At 36.2% G+C, this 14529-nt stretch overlaps 1 protein-coding gene across 1 annotated transcript in view; it reads right to left on the minus strand.

The window, feature by feature from the left end:
- Positions 1 to 14529, minus strand: part of LOC129721924 (acid sphingomyelinase-like phosphodiesterase 3a) — a 208316-nt gene that overhangs the window by 145304 nt on the left and 48483 nt on the right. The window lies entirely within an intron of this gene.

The raw sequence follows: 14529 nt of genomic DNA on the forward strand, positions 1-14529 counted from the left end.
GATCTGCCCCCTCTGGTTCGTGAAGCGACTTCCCCACTCAACAGCCCATGCGTTGAAGTCGCCCGCCACCACCAACGGCGTTAGGCCCGTTAGCTCCATGGACAGGAGGTCGACCATCTGGGTGAACCTTTCGGTAGACCAACGTGGCGGAGCATAGCAACTGCAGTAGAACACTCTGTTCACCTTAGCAACTACGTACCCTTCTTCTGAGGTTGAGACAACCTCCTGAACCGGAAACTTGCTAGTCATACATATGGCCGCCATACTGGACTTATCCGCAACCTCGTTACCGTTACCCGTGTGTTGTGTATGTGTGTGTGTGTGTGTGTGTGTGTGTGTGTGTGTGTGTGTACAAGTGCAGATTTTTATTCTCACTTGTCTCAGAGACGGCTGAAACGATTTACATAAAATTATTCTCAAATGAAAGGTGTAGCTGCCTCATAAGACCCTATCAAATTTCATTGTAATCGGATTTTTAGTTTGGAGGTTATGTATTAAAATGTAAAAATCAAGAAACATTATTATATCAGAAACCACACAACCGATATGAACAGAATTGGTTTCAAATGAACGGGCTACTTAAAAACCCTTAAATTTTGAATCTTATAAAGATTGAACATGTGGTTCAAAAGTAATGGAAAGAAACGTGTTCTGGAGACTGCTTAGTCCCACTCATGTTTCACAGAGATGGCTGAACCGAATCTCATAAAATTAGTGTCAAATGGAAGGTCTAGTTGCCCCATAAGACCCCACTGAATTGTTTTGCAATCGGACTCTTACTTTGCCTGTTATGTTTAAAAATGTGAAATCTAGCTATGAAAAGAAATATATTCCGAAGAATACTTAAACTCACTCACTTTGCTCAGAGATGGCTGAACCGATTTCCACAAAATTAGTGTCGAATGAAAGGTCTAGCTGCCTCATAACAATCTATTGAATTTCATTCTAATCGGACTGTAACTTCGTCTGTAATGTATCGAAACGTGAAAATCACGAAACTTTATTATCTCACAAACTACAAAACCGCTTTAAACAATATTGGTATCAAATTAACGGGCTAGTTAAGGGTAAACTAAAAAAATTATAATGATTAGGCATGTGGTTCGAAAGTTGTGAAAACAAATTCGTTTTCCCAAAGATGGCTGGATTAATTTCAACAATCTTACTGTCAAATGAAAGGTTAGTCTGTAATAATAAATTCTAAAAACAACGAAAGTCTAACTCAAAGATTACACGACTTATTCAAACATAACTACGGACTGTCTCTCAAACGTACAAATAACAAATTTCATAGTGATTTGATACGTGGTTCAAAAGTTATGGGATGAAACGAAATTGATTATTCAAAATATATTGTATATCGAGTCCGACTAACATATGAGTAGACGTTTCGATTAGCGGGGGCCTAGTGTGGTTGGTAACGTCTCCGCTAACCACGCTCGACGCCTGGGTTCGAATCCCACTCACAACCAGCCCAACTGGTCTAGATTCAATCCTAGCCGACACCGGGAGATTTTCTGAGGCGAAAAATCTCTGGGATCACGCCTTATATCGCATGAGGAAGTAAAGCCGTTGGCGCCGGTTCGTTAATAAACTGGTCGTGAGTTAGGGTCCTGGGTGTGGAGTCGCCTCCCTGGGCGTCGGTGATTGGCCACAACAGTGGCGGAACTAGACCGACGAAAAATAAGCGAGAATAAAAAAAAAATTGACGTTTCGATTATACCAGCAACAAAAAAAATTGCATATATTTAATACATATTTTTTTCATGTTTCTTCTAAAATGTTCGGTATAGTTTTGCTTTTGGCTGCCAGAAATTTGCTAATAAGAGTGAAAAATAAATCCTGCAGAAATTAACAAGGTGTATTTTTTCTATGAATTGGAGGTTTCATGTAAATTTATTCAAACAGTTAATAAATCCGAAAGAGAAAGGCTGAGCCTCACCGTTACGTGGATTAAATTTGGGTTTTTCAGTTTTAGTTTTAGTTTAAAAATATATTAGTTATAATTTAGTAACTTTCTACCGTTCATTTAGTTCTTATACTGGAAACGCAAAAGCATGAATATGAACTACTTTGAATACAAACAGTTGACCAAGCTTCAGTTACCAATTCAGAATCAATAAATCGCTTTGCTGGCCGTGCACGGAATGCTGTCTATTTGCGCGCTACGCTGGAACTAATCTGCTTCGTCGTTGGCTGAACACGTTTTCACAATCCCCGCATCGACTGACCGCACCCCGCCGGCTCCCATATAGGATAACCGAGCACGAGCTCAACATAAACTTTTCCCTTCTATTTCAGACAGAATTCGAACTGTGTTGCTCTGTTCACTGCACTGCACCGCATAGGCCGCGTAAAGGCATTCGAAAGCAAAACTTTGATCGACGTTCAATCAATTTCCAATAGCCGCTCGCTTCAATTCTAGCCAGAGACCCGGATGGGCTCATAGCCGAACAGATACGCAATAAACACTGCAGGATATTTGAGAAGAAGCATACAGAAAAAAAATGTACTTTTTGCTGCCGCAGAATGAAATTTATCGGTAAACTACTTCTTCTCTAAATTTTATTCACAGGCTAACATCCGGCTTCCCCGAGAGCGTTGAAATAAGGATGTCCGACATAATAAAACAATCCAAAAATTATGATCACGGCTGAAACGAATTTTGCAAGTCAAACAAACTAAACTCATCCGAATGCACAAAACTTTTGCGTTGGCTTGTTCCATTACTTACTGTGTTTCAAGCGGCCATTAAATTGGCCAGAAACACAATCAATCGCTCTCAATCTGCGCGAGCCCATGAAACATCATCTTTTACGTTCGTTCGTGTGCTCGAAGTTTGACAAACGCAAACTCTACAAGACAAGCATCCTGGGAAGTAGTAGAATTTCATTTCTCTATTTGGAATCCTCTGCTTTCTTCCGCAAGCCCGCGCGGCTTTCACTGGCCGGGCTTCTTCCGACCAGGCTCGGGCCCGGCATTATTAGGATGAACTTGTCGAGAGCTTTTGTCGGTATTTTCATCAGAGCGTTTCAAACACAAAAAATCACTCGTACCTTCCGTAGGCTAGACATTCTTTTCGCTTTATCAAAGAGGCGGAGACAGAGAGAGACTGTAATTCGATTAGATAGAATCCACTGCCTTTGCGGAACAAGTGGATCAGCAGACGATCAAAGACAAGTGTTGCAGGTCAAGTCGTGTCGAGTGGCGGACGCTCCGGGAGCCACCACCGGACCACCCAGCCAGCTATCAGCTTTCAGGCCGTTTAGAATTCAAGTAGAATCGGATTTTTAGAAGGCGCTTGCGAAATACAACACAGAGGAAAGTTTGATGAAACCGATGCCAAAATTCAATTGTGGGACCAAAGTTAGTAGTGACTGACTGACAAGCGCAGCTCGTGGTACCGTCAATTAATTAGATTTAGCTGTGGAGCACCCAATTGACGTAATTGATTGTTTGTTACGCAGGTTGTTTGAAGCGTTAGCGGATTAGGGGGTTAGGCTAAAAGTTTGTGTTGTTTCAAGCTTACTGAAAATCTCAAATAATTTAAAATGAGTAAGAAAATGTTGAAGTGAGATTTCGTGTCATGAAAAATTGTCTTCTAAATTTCTTAACAAAGGACGTCGATACCGTAGGAAATTTTTACTGACAGTCGCCAATACGGGAATACCGAAAATCACCAGCTATCACAGTCATTCGTATTATAGTACTATTAAAACCATGGTGTAACGAAAAACCAATACACACAAAACGAGGGCGACCCGTTAATAAATAGCCTAAACGGACATTTACTTCATCACAACAAGCCCATTACGTAGAACTGAACATAGCTGAGACCGCCCCAGAAAATGGACAACAACCGAAACAAGAAAAACTTGGACACATTACATGGTCGCCATATACAATTATAGCTAGCAATAGGTCATTTTGCCGTTATCCGATGGATACGCTGCCAGCATCCGCCTACAGGATGTCGCCCTAGTGGGAGCTTTCCTTCTTCTGCTAGACATCCTCGCAATAATAATCTTCCACACGGGAAGCTTTTCCCGCGTCACTGCGCTGTCGTTAAAAAGACATTTTGGTGTTACGAATTTCCCGACATCTCGATAAGTGGTTTTATTAGTTATGGACGTGTTTATTAACGACGGGAACGATGTTGATTTATGAATTACTTAATAACACAGACACTGCGAGTGGAGCGTTATTGTGCGAGTCAGATAATTACTTTTTTACAGTCGTGGAAATAAACTCGCGCGCTCGGGAAATGATTGTCGTTATGTATTAAAATTTAAATCAACCGAGGAATGTTCAGATGAAAAAAGATGTTTTTTCCCTGCAATGAGCTTCGTAACCGTGCAGTCAGGGTAATCTCTCCCAAATTAACACATCACGAGTAATATCATTTTGCATTCCCTTTAAATTGCTCCGCATGGCATAGTGCTGTTCTTTTTTGCTGTTGAGAAACCGACGGATAATCTCTCATAACATGGAAGTCTCCCGGGATGCGGAGCCATACCGCATCGTGTGCAATGTACGGAGATCCCTCGTTTCTGCATACACAAACAAAGTTATCTAAGCTCGTTAGAACTTCTTCTTCGCCCGGTTCGCCAGACGTGGGCAAGTGTGCAGCATCACCATCAAGGATGTTGCCCCAGACTATGCTAGAAACTCCATAATTCCCATTCCATTCCAGCTAGAAGCCCCAGCCAACACTAGTACTTTCCTGCCTTCCTTTCTCCTTCACGCATTCATCTTTTACTACTTTATAATCAACATTTGCTCCAGTAGTACCATTTAGGTGCAGAGCTCGGTTTCACTCTGTTTCGGATGCGAAATTTCCTGGGCACTCGGCAGTAAGAAGACGCATCCGAAAGCCGCACGCTCTTCGCACGTCGTATGCTGGTAAGAGAAATGTGTTCCACATTCTAGGTGTGCAGTCAGTTTCGAAGCAATGATGATTGCATTTCCACTTTAATGTTTTACTCGAATTCCGAGGATTTACTGTCTGTTTGTCCATCCGATGACGGTTTGGGGTCTGGTGTAGTAAAATATGCGTGGAGACAAATTTTAATTGCAGCATTGAGATAGGGAAGATTCGCTGAACCCTTGATGGTCGTTTCGCTCGATGTTGATGACGATGATGCTTCAGATTTTTTCTTGAAATGCTAACAGCATCAGGTACAGAGGGGAAACTTGTGTGGCTTAAGAATTGTGAAGCAGTTCGGTGCTTTCACCTATTTGATCGAATCAGAATTGGAAAACAGCATTGAAGACGAGCTTGACGATGTGGGAAAATAAACAGGATAATTTAGTTTGTTCTAACGCGAGAGAAGAAAGAGCGAGAGAGAGAAAGAGTGTCTGTGCGGTAACCCTTGGTGCGGTGAACCTTGATAATCTTGGAAATATCAATTAATTTGAGAAGTCTAGCTATCTGAATTTATTTACTGATCGAACGTCTTGTCAGTTCAGGGAAGGTTTTGAAATAACGCAATTAGTGATTAAAGCGACTTCGACGAAATTTATGCAATTATAACTTTGTTTTCACAAAGCGTATGGTTGCGGAATAGGGACCAATAAACCCCAGTATAGGTTTTTATATATGTGATTGAGTCGAGATTAAGGATTTATTATGTTCAAAATAATACATTATATTGGTTTATCGAAAGATTTCCACTCAATTCTACTGTATAAAATTAACGAATGTAAATGTAGCGTAGATGTTTTTTAAATCTTATTATATATCGATTTTCTTGTAGTAAAATTCAATAGAAATCTCTCGCTCAATGAAATTAGTTTTAAATTCAGTAGATATTTGCAGACAACGTTACACATAAGTAAATGATGCGCAACTTTTAAATTGTTTCAAAGGCGTAGCAAAGGGGGAGGCCTTAGGGTCCTGCATTGCTGTTAATTAGAGTGCAAAAAATTTTCAGTCGAATTGCGTTTCGTTTAGATAGTCGAATTTCGTAGGAATCGGATACTTCGTCTTCTCGAGACGAGTCACCATGCAAACTTTCAGTTCAACCTAATTTAGGGATGAGGCTCCGCAGCTCGGTCAAAGTTCCACTTTTTTGATCGATGAAAAAATGAACAGAAATTGTTCATGATAAAGTTCAATTGATCATAATGAAGTTGCCGAAATTGGGTTATATTAATACCAAATGTCTTAGAAATGCACAGAACTTCTTGAACCTCCTATCACAGGCAGCAAGGTGTCTAGTATCAGCTCTCTATTTCAGCGAAAGAATGGGAAAATATACTATTTTAGACTACGCACCGATAGATTGCATTGAATGTCTGTCTGCCTGTGGGAATGGAATTTTATGTTTATACCTGGCTCTGGTAGAGAGGCTGCTGTACAATTGAGCGGAAATTTGGCATGGGGAATTTCCTAGAGGAAACGAAATTCTTGAGCTCTACTGCTAAACAAAATTCGAAAAGTAGATTTTCATTAAAACCTTATGGTTCACATGACATGACATGATGATAAACAAATATTGTCATTCTCCAATTGACTATTGACTAAGCTACGGAACAGTTTATTCAAACATCACGTGCGTTGCACGGTAAGCGGTATCGCTAATGAGAGCAGGAAAACACTTCTTATTTTACATTGTTCTCTCTTATTCGCTCTCTTTCAATATTCTTACGCACAACCCGTATTGATATGGGTTAATATCTCTTTCAACATGCCTCTCTCTTCAATATTATCGAAGTTCGCATTTTTTATCAGAAAAGTAAACCTTTTTGTTTTGGAAAATCAACAAAAAAAATTAAATGAATTATCTTGTAAAGCTTACTTTTGAAAAAAATTATTTCTTCAAATGAATACTATAAAATATTAAAAAACATTGTTCGTGAGCTAATAATAGAGATATGATCAAATTAGTTAAAAGTTAGAACAATTCTCAGATTTTATCTTATATTTCTCCCAGTTCAAACAACTTCCAGCTAAGCTAACATTATGTAATTTTCGTAAAAAAAGCAAATATTTAAGCAGTGGAATGTTTTTAAAGCTAAGTTTAAGCTAACATTATGTAATTTTCGTAAAAAAAAGCAAATATTTAAGCAGTGGAATGTTTTTAAATATTTGCGCTTAAGAGAAGGATTTTTATGTTGTTTTCTTATTTTTTTGCCTTGAGGTATGTGTTTTTTCGACAAAAAATTATTGTCTTCAATAATGCGTCAGTATAAGACAAATGAAATAAAATTTATCGATTGATTTTTTTTTCTATTTTCTCCACTATTAAACAACCAAAAATGAATTTCTAATCTTTCGAAGTATTCACTCTGAAATAAGTTTGTGAACAACATTTATATTTTTTTAATTTATTTCATTCGTTTTGCTTTTAAAATAATTTTTACTCCTTTGCGAAAAACTAGGCAACTGTCAAAAAATGTCTAAAAATATAATCTCACACAGTTTATTATATATGTTTTAAATGTCATAAATGTCATAAATAACATAAATGTCATTAATGTCTTAAATGTCTTACATGTCATAAATGTCATAGAATTCATAAATCTAGAAAAACATTTCAGACGGTCCTATCTGTTTCGATCGATTTATTGATCGATTATTTTCATTCAATGATCACAACTTATTAAAACCTTTTATGACACGTTTTTTGCACAAGTTGATAGCGGAGGGATCACTCTAGCCTCTGAACAAAAAAACACGCTTGGGAGAGTTACTAAAGCTTAACAATTACCAAAATGAAAAGACGCTTCAGAAAAACAATGGAGACAGATAGGACCTTTTAAAATGTTTATCTAGAAATGTCATAAATGTCATAAATGTTATAAATGTCATAAATGTCATAAATGTCATAAATGTCATAAATGTCATAAATGTCATAAATGTCATAAATGTCATAAATGTCATAAATGTCATAAATGTCATAAATGTCATAAATGTCATAAATGTCATAAATGTCATAAATGTCATAAATGTCATAAATGTCATAAATGTCATAAATGTCATAAATGTCATAAATGTCATGAATGTCATAAATGTCATAGTGTCATATATGTCATAAATGTCATAAATGTCATAAATGTCATAAATGTCATATATGTCATAAATGTCATAAATGTCATAAATGTCATAAATGTCATAAATGTCATAAATGTCATAAATGTCATAAATGTAATAAATGACATAAATGTCATATATGTCATAAATGTCATAAATGTCATAAATGTCTTAAATGTCATAAATGTCATAAATGTCATAAATGTCATAAATGTCATAAATGTCATAAATGTCATAAATGTCATAAATGTCATAAATGTCATAAATGTCATAAATGTCATAAATGTCATAAATGTCATATATGTCATATATGTCATAAATGTCGTAAATGTCATAAATGTCACAAATGTCATAAATGTCATAAATGTCATATAAAACATAAATATAATAAATGTCATAAATGTCATAAATGTAATAAATTGTCATAAATGTAATACAGGTCGGACTCGATTATCCGGAGTTTTGAAAAACATTTCGCTCCGGATAATCGAATCCTCCGGATAATCGAGCAATTTTTATTTTTTAATTTTTAATATCTCTCATTTAGAACAGTGAGTTTTGTATTAGAGTATGTTGTACACAATACATGTGCCGACGAATTAAATTTAAAATTGTCTTTAGATTGTTTGTCGGCGTCTGTTATGCATATATACGTAATAATAAATTATGTTATATTGATTATCTCGAAAATGTAAGAACCAAACAAAATAAATCAAAACTAACATTAGAAAGACAGCTTTTGCTTCGAAAGATTAAAGGAAATATTTTCCAGAAAATATTATAGAATTTGATTTGATTTAGGTATTTATCTGTTTTATTATCTTAAATATTAAGAAAAATTGAGGTGTTACATATACAAACCCTGTTGGATTTTGACAACACCCATGATTTTTTTTCCTTTTCCTGAGTGACCTATAACGACCTAGACGCTCGATATGGCCACTAATGGGCTACTTTGCGGATTTCAAATCATTATTGATTTCGCTTGATGAGTTTGGGTTCAATAATCCAGGAGTATCCGGGATACCACCGAAACAGGCCAGCTTGTGGTTCTAAGTACTGCATTGATCATGGCCATTATATTACAGAAATATGTTCCGGCACAAATTCGAAATCGGTTGACCAATAGTGGTTGTCCTCATCGGCAACTAAAAACCATAATACCTTGCTGTTGGAGGTTGTTGAGTAAGAATTGGTTGAAGGAACGACGAGAAAACTGCTAAAAACGAACTACCTAAACAGAACGCGGCCTTTTTGTTACAATTTTGAACAACCCCGAAACTCCCAATGACCCGGAAGACAAAAGTACATTATAGAAATACAGAAGAAAAAAAAATACTCCGGATAATCGAGCCATTTTCTCTGGATAATCGAGCCCCGGACAATCGGGCCCCCGGATAATCGAGTCTCCGGATAATCGAGTCCGACCTGTATTACATATTCGACATATTTGACCATGTTGGGCAGGTCACATTGTTTGATGTTTTTGTCATATTTGTTGACATTTTTGAAAAGTTTAACATTCATGAGACTTTTGTCACTTTCGATACTTGTGGCACATTTGGAATTTTAACATTTTCGACATATGTGACATTTATACATTTTTGAAATTTTTGACATTTTTGACATTTTTGATATTTTTGACATTTGCAACATTTATCGATGCCAAAAAACAGTCTAAAGACAATTCTAAATTTTTTTTGTCGGCACATGTATTGTGTACAACATACTATGATAGAAAACTCACTTGTTCAAATGAGAGATATTAAAAATTAAAAAATTAAAAATGGCTCGATTATCCGGAAGATTCGATTATCCGGAGCGAAATGTTTTTCAAAACTCCGGATAATCGAGTCCAACCTGTATATGTCATATACGGTATCAGCTGTATTACGCTGGTCGACAAAATCTATTTCTATATCTATTTTGAGCGACAGTGTTGCCAGATATATTGCTTTTTCATTTAAAAAATGAAATTGCATTTTTTTAGTATATTTTGATTTTAAAAAAAAATAATTCCATCGTGTTTTTGAGAAAATTTTATATAAAAACACTTATCACTCCGAGGAATTATGAGCAAAACTCGAGTTATAGCATTTCTTATATTCTGCTATTATCTTCGAAACTGGCTTAATTCTGGACATTCTGAAAAATGAAATTTGAAGAAAATTATTCAAGAAATCCAAAAACATAACAATTTCGACCGGCAGTGTTGCCAGATATGTTATTTTTACAGTTGAAAAATTAAATTGCATTTTTCGGCTAATAAGTATATTTTGATTTCAAATTCGACAAATGCATCGTGTTGCTGAGATAATTTTATCCGAAAATTTTTTTAAGATGCATGTATCAATTAATTTCTAAATATCACGCTTCTGAAGCTATAATTGAAAGAAAACATAATTTTTTGATTAAAATTTCACCTTTTTAAAAAAAGGAGAGGGGTTAACGGGGCGAGGGTTGGACCGATCGGTATCAAAATTGGCATTTTTTGCAAATTGATCTCGAATTAACCATTCCACAAAATATGAGCCAAATTTGAGGAGGTAAATGACACGTTTGTTTTTTTTTTTTGCACACTTAAGTTGGTCATATATGAAAGATATGTCATATACAGGGTGGACTAGAATAAATATAAATCGATTATATATAATTTTAGACCCGTTATTGTGGAATTTTTTTGTTATTCTAAATATGCCATGTTATAAATAAAGCTATATATAAAGCTTTATTTATAACATGGCATATTTAGTATATAAAGCTTAAATTTCGTAAGAAAACGTCCATAAAATACGTAGAACTTTAGGAGAGGGAAGGGGGATTATCTGATGAAGTGTTGCAACCCATGTGTAAAATTTCGAGAATCTTTGCATGAGAATAGGGTGTCGAAAATATTTATTTATGCTCTGCGTAAATAATCGACGTTCCTTATAATCATGAAGAAAAAAAAAATAAAACAAAAAAAAATAAAACAAAAAATGAATAAAAACAAAAAAAAAGTTAAAACAAAAAATAAATAAATTAAAAATAGCACAATAAAAAATTTTGTAACATTTGATATAAAGGTTGTGGAACAGTACCACCGTCCCCCGTAATTTAATTGGTCAAAACACCATGCCGGAGACAGGGAGATTGCGGGTTCAAGTCCCTTCTGGATACGGTTTATTTTTCCTAATCTGTATCATATTACCAGTTCGCTTTTTTTTCGCTTTCCCTACCTCACATACTGTCTGCTTAATGATCATTTTGATCACAAAAAAAATCGGAAATAATATACAAAAAATGATGAAAAAATTAAAAATATTGAATATATTAAAACTACTTAAAAAAAATTAAAAAATATGATAAATTGAAGACAATAAAAAAAAATCTGAAATGAACAAAAAAAAAGTTAAAATAACTTGAAAAAAAAAATTAAAAAAAAAAACAAGTTGTGGCTTATTGTTCAATTTTTTACCACTTAGAAATGAAAAAAAAACTGCAAAAAACTATTGTTTTATGTAAAAAATTTTCTGATTTCAGGTGGGTCAATCAAAAATCTTATTTGTTCAAAAACATCAAAACGCAAAATGAGAAAAAAATATAATGCGATTGAACTTCAGACAAAATACAGTGTGTGACGAAAGTGAAATCTTTCCGTTAAGTTATTGCTTTCGAGGTGATTTATGCAGAAAAAATTGCGTGTGAATGGTAAACAGATGTGCGCTGTAGAACTTTACTGAAGTGAAAAATGTGCTGTTTTGGGAAAAATGAGATAGTTTCTTGCGTGGGAGAGATGAGTTTATTCACGTTTTAAAATTGTGGAATTTCGGGGCCAGCCAAGTTGTATGAGCAGAAGGGCGTACTCGTGTGCCGTGCCGGCTAGCGAGGTGTTCAGAATGAGCAGTGTGAGTTCACAGGATGGCAATATTTGGAAAGCGTTACGCTGCCGCTGTCATTGTAGTATCATCGCCGTTAGAGCGTCATCAGATTCCGTCACAGAAGATTGCAAGGACGAAGATAAAGAAATCGTTTTTGTCATTTGGTTTAACTTATACGGGGTGTTAGGGAGCCCACTTGAAATCATTTAGGTGGGGTGATAGAGGAGCCTATTCGATGAAAAAAATCCTTGTACGCATGTGGCCTAAATTTAACTACTGCAGATTTATTACCTTTTTTCAGTTTACGGTTATGTTTGCCTCAAACGAGGTCTCGGAGTTTTCTAAAATTTTCACTGATATATGAAGTTGATAAGTGAATATGCATAAATTTAAATAAATTGCTAAATTAACACTGATTAATGATTTTGAAAAACCGGATAAATTAATTTCGTCATACCCTTTCATTACTAGCCTCTGTGTTTTGTATGTTAGTTGTAAAAGTTTAAGGACAAAGATTGATTTATAACAATAGCGTGTCAAGTATATAAAATAATTTTCAGCTTCCACATAACTTCTGCGTTGAATGACTTTATAAACAAACGTCTGGGTAAAGGCTGCAGTGTTGTTTTTCATAAGCACCGAATAAATTAGTTGTTTTCTCCAGTAAACTATACATGTATTCCGATGGTAATGCGTCTTTGTCTTATTTCAATTAATGCTTTCAGCAGCAGAAAGCAGCACAACAATCACTACTGACTCTAAGTGAATGTTGGTAATATAAGATCACTTATTTATTTCAGTGTGACATACCGCGCACTACTGACATGTTTTTCGGAACTTGGCAAACAAATGCCATATGCATTTTAAAGTTCATTTTTATTTATTCTAAAACTTCCCATTCCCATTCAGTACATTTGAGTCTATCATGTGCATTGTAGTTGTACCAACTTATTAGGAAGTTTTTAATTTGATTTGCAAAGTTTCATCTACCTATGTATAACTCCACATTTTTCCTGAATTTTTGAAATGGGTCTTTGTGGTAAAACGTAAGCAGTATTTGTATCACTTTTGAAGTTAAATTTGTTAAAAATTTTACAGCGATACTTTTATGCCGTCACTTTTGGGATTCTTCCGAAATATATCACAGCGGAAATGGAGTTTTTCTTGGATTCAATGAACATGAGCTAAACACAAAAAAACGGATCACCGGTGGTTGGTTACCGGACCAGAATATCTTTCGAGTTCCAGATGCTGGTGTGGATTTTTATTGTCAGTATTTTTGACAAAAAAAAGTTGAAAAGTGGTGTGACAATTATGCGGCTTATGCTATGTAACACGCTATGTAACATAACAGCTTGGTGTTTTTTTACCACTTTTTACGTAAAAAAACATAAGCATATTTTTGCAAATGCAGAAAAGTACATACTATTTCAAGCATTTTCCCATTGAATAATTTTAAAATTTCAAGCACTCTAGAAATGTGGTAACAGAGTTGAATAAAACCTAAATTGTATGTCACATTAAAATTTTATATCGTTTGACAGGGCGAACCAACAAAATTCAAGTAAGCCCCCAACGAATTTAAATTATTTGGTCTTTTTGTCAAGACATCGAAAGCACACTGTGAAATTATTCATAAAATTTTTCCTGTCTCTGGGTAACCAGTAAATAATGTAGCCGAACGAAAATGAACCCTTCCATCGGTGTTCTCCTCGTATGAACAAGTCTCTGCGTAATCGTACGTAGGTTGCGAAACTGAAACAGCCTTCGGAAATCCATAACATTTACATTTTTACTCCACAAAGTTGTGCTGATAGACGTAGTACAAAGCGCGCGGGATGTTTTCATCACGTCACAACCCGAAACGTGATCCGTTCTGCACCGTTGGATTATCTCAATTACGAAACCATTTTCTGGTAATACAACCTGAATCATACACAGCAGAAAAAGTGAAACATTCGGAAAATGCTGACTGCCATTGCGCTTCCCCTTTCATCATCATCATTGGAGGAGACGCATGGTATGTCACAGCCGACTGAATAGATTCAACACGCATAGCCTACCGCTTCCGAACTTCCCATCGATACGCCACGGCATGCTTCGATAACAATGGGCACGTTTTTGCGTCGGTTGTCGTTTATTCCCAGTGGAGATTTAACGGTGAAGCGAAGGTTAATCGCTTGTTCAGTGTTCCCACCGGAATGCTTTCTTTCTACCCACCGTCGTCGTCGTCGTGACATTTGTCGATAAGAAGAGGATTCCCGCGTTAGAAGTCAATCGCTTGTTTTTATTCAGCCCATTTCCCTGCTAGTAGCGTTGTAGCGCAGAGACAACCGCAGCAGCCTCGCTCGATGGCAATGCCGACAGCGATAGTAGGAAGGGCAGCAGCACGGCATTTATTTACGACAGAATCAATAAGCAGTCATTTGTCGTTGTCGTTCCCGTTTGCTGCCACATGGGAAATCGAACTGTCGTCGTTGTGCCCGAGGCCCGGGCACGGGGCGGTACGATTTTATTGTCCGCTTGTATCGCTCGCTAGGAAAACACGATCCCGCTATATGGTTGAACAGGTCAGGCGGATGTATGAATATTCATTGGCTGCCGGATAAACATCGTGACTGGGAGATTATTGGT

The sequence above is a fragment of the Wyeomyia smithii genome, chromosome 2 (genome assembly GCF_029784165.1).
Source record: "Wyeomyia smithii strain HCP4-BCI-WySm-NY-G18 chromosome 2, ASM2978416v1, whole genome shotgun sequence".
Taxonomy (NCBI): Eukaryota; Metazoa; Arthropoda; class Insecta; order Diptera; family Culicidae; genus Wyeomyia; species Wyeomyia smithii.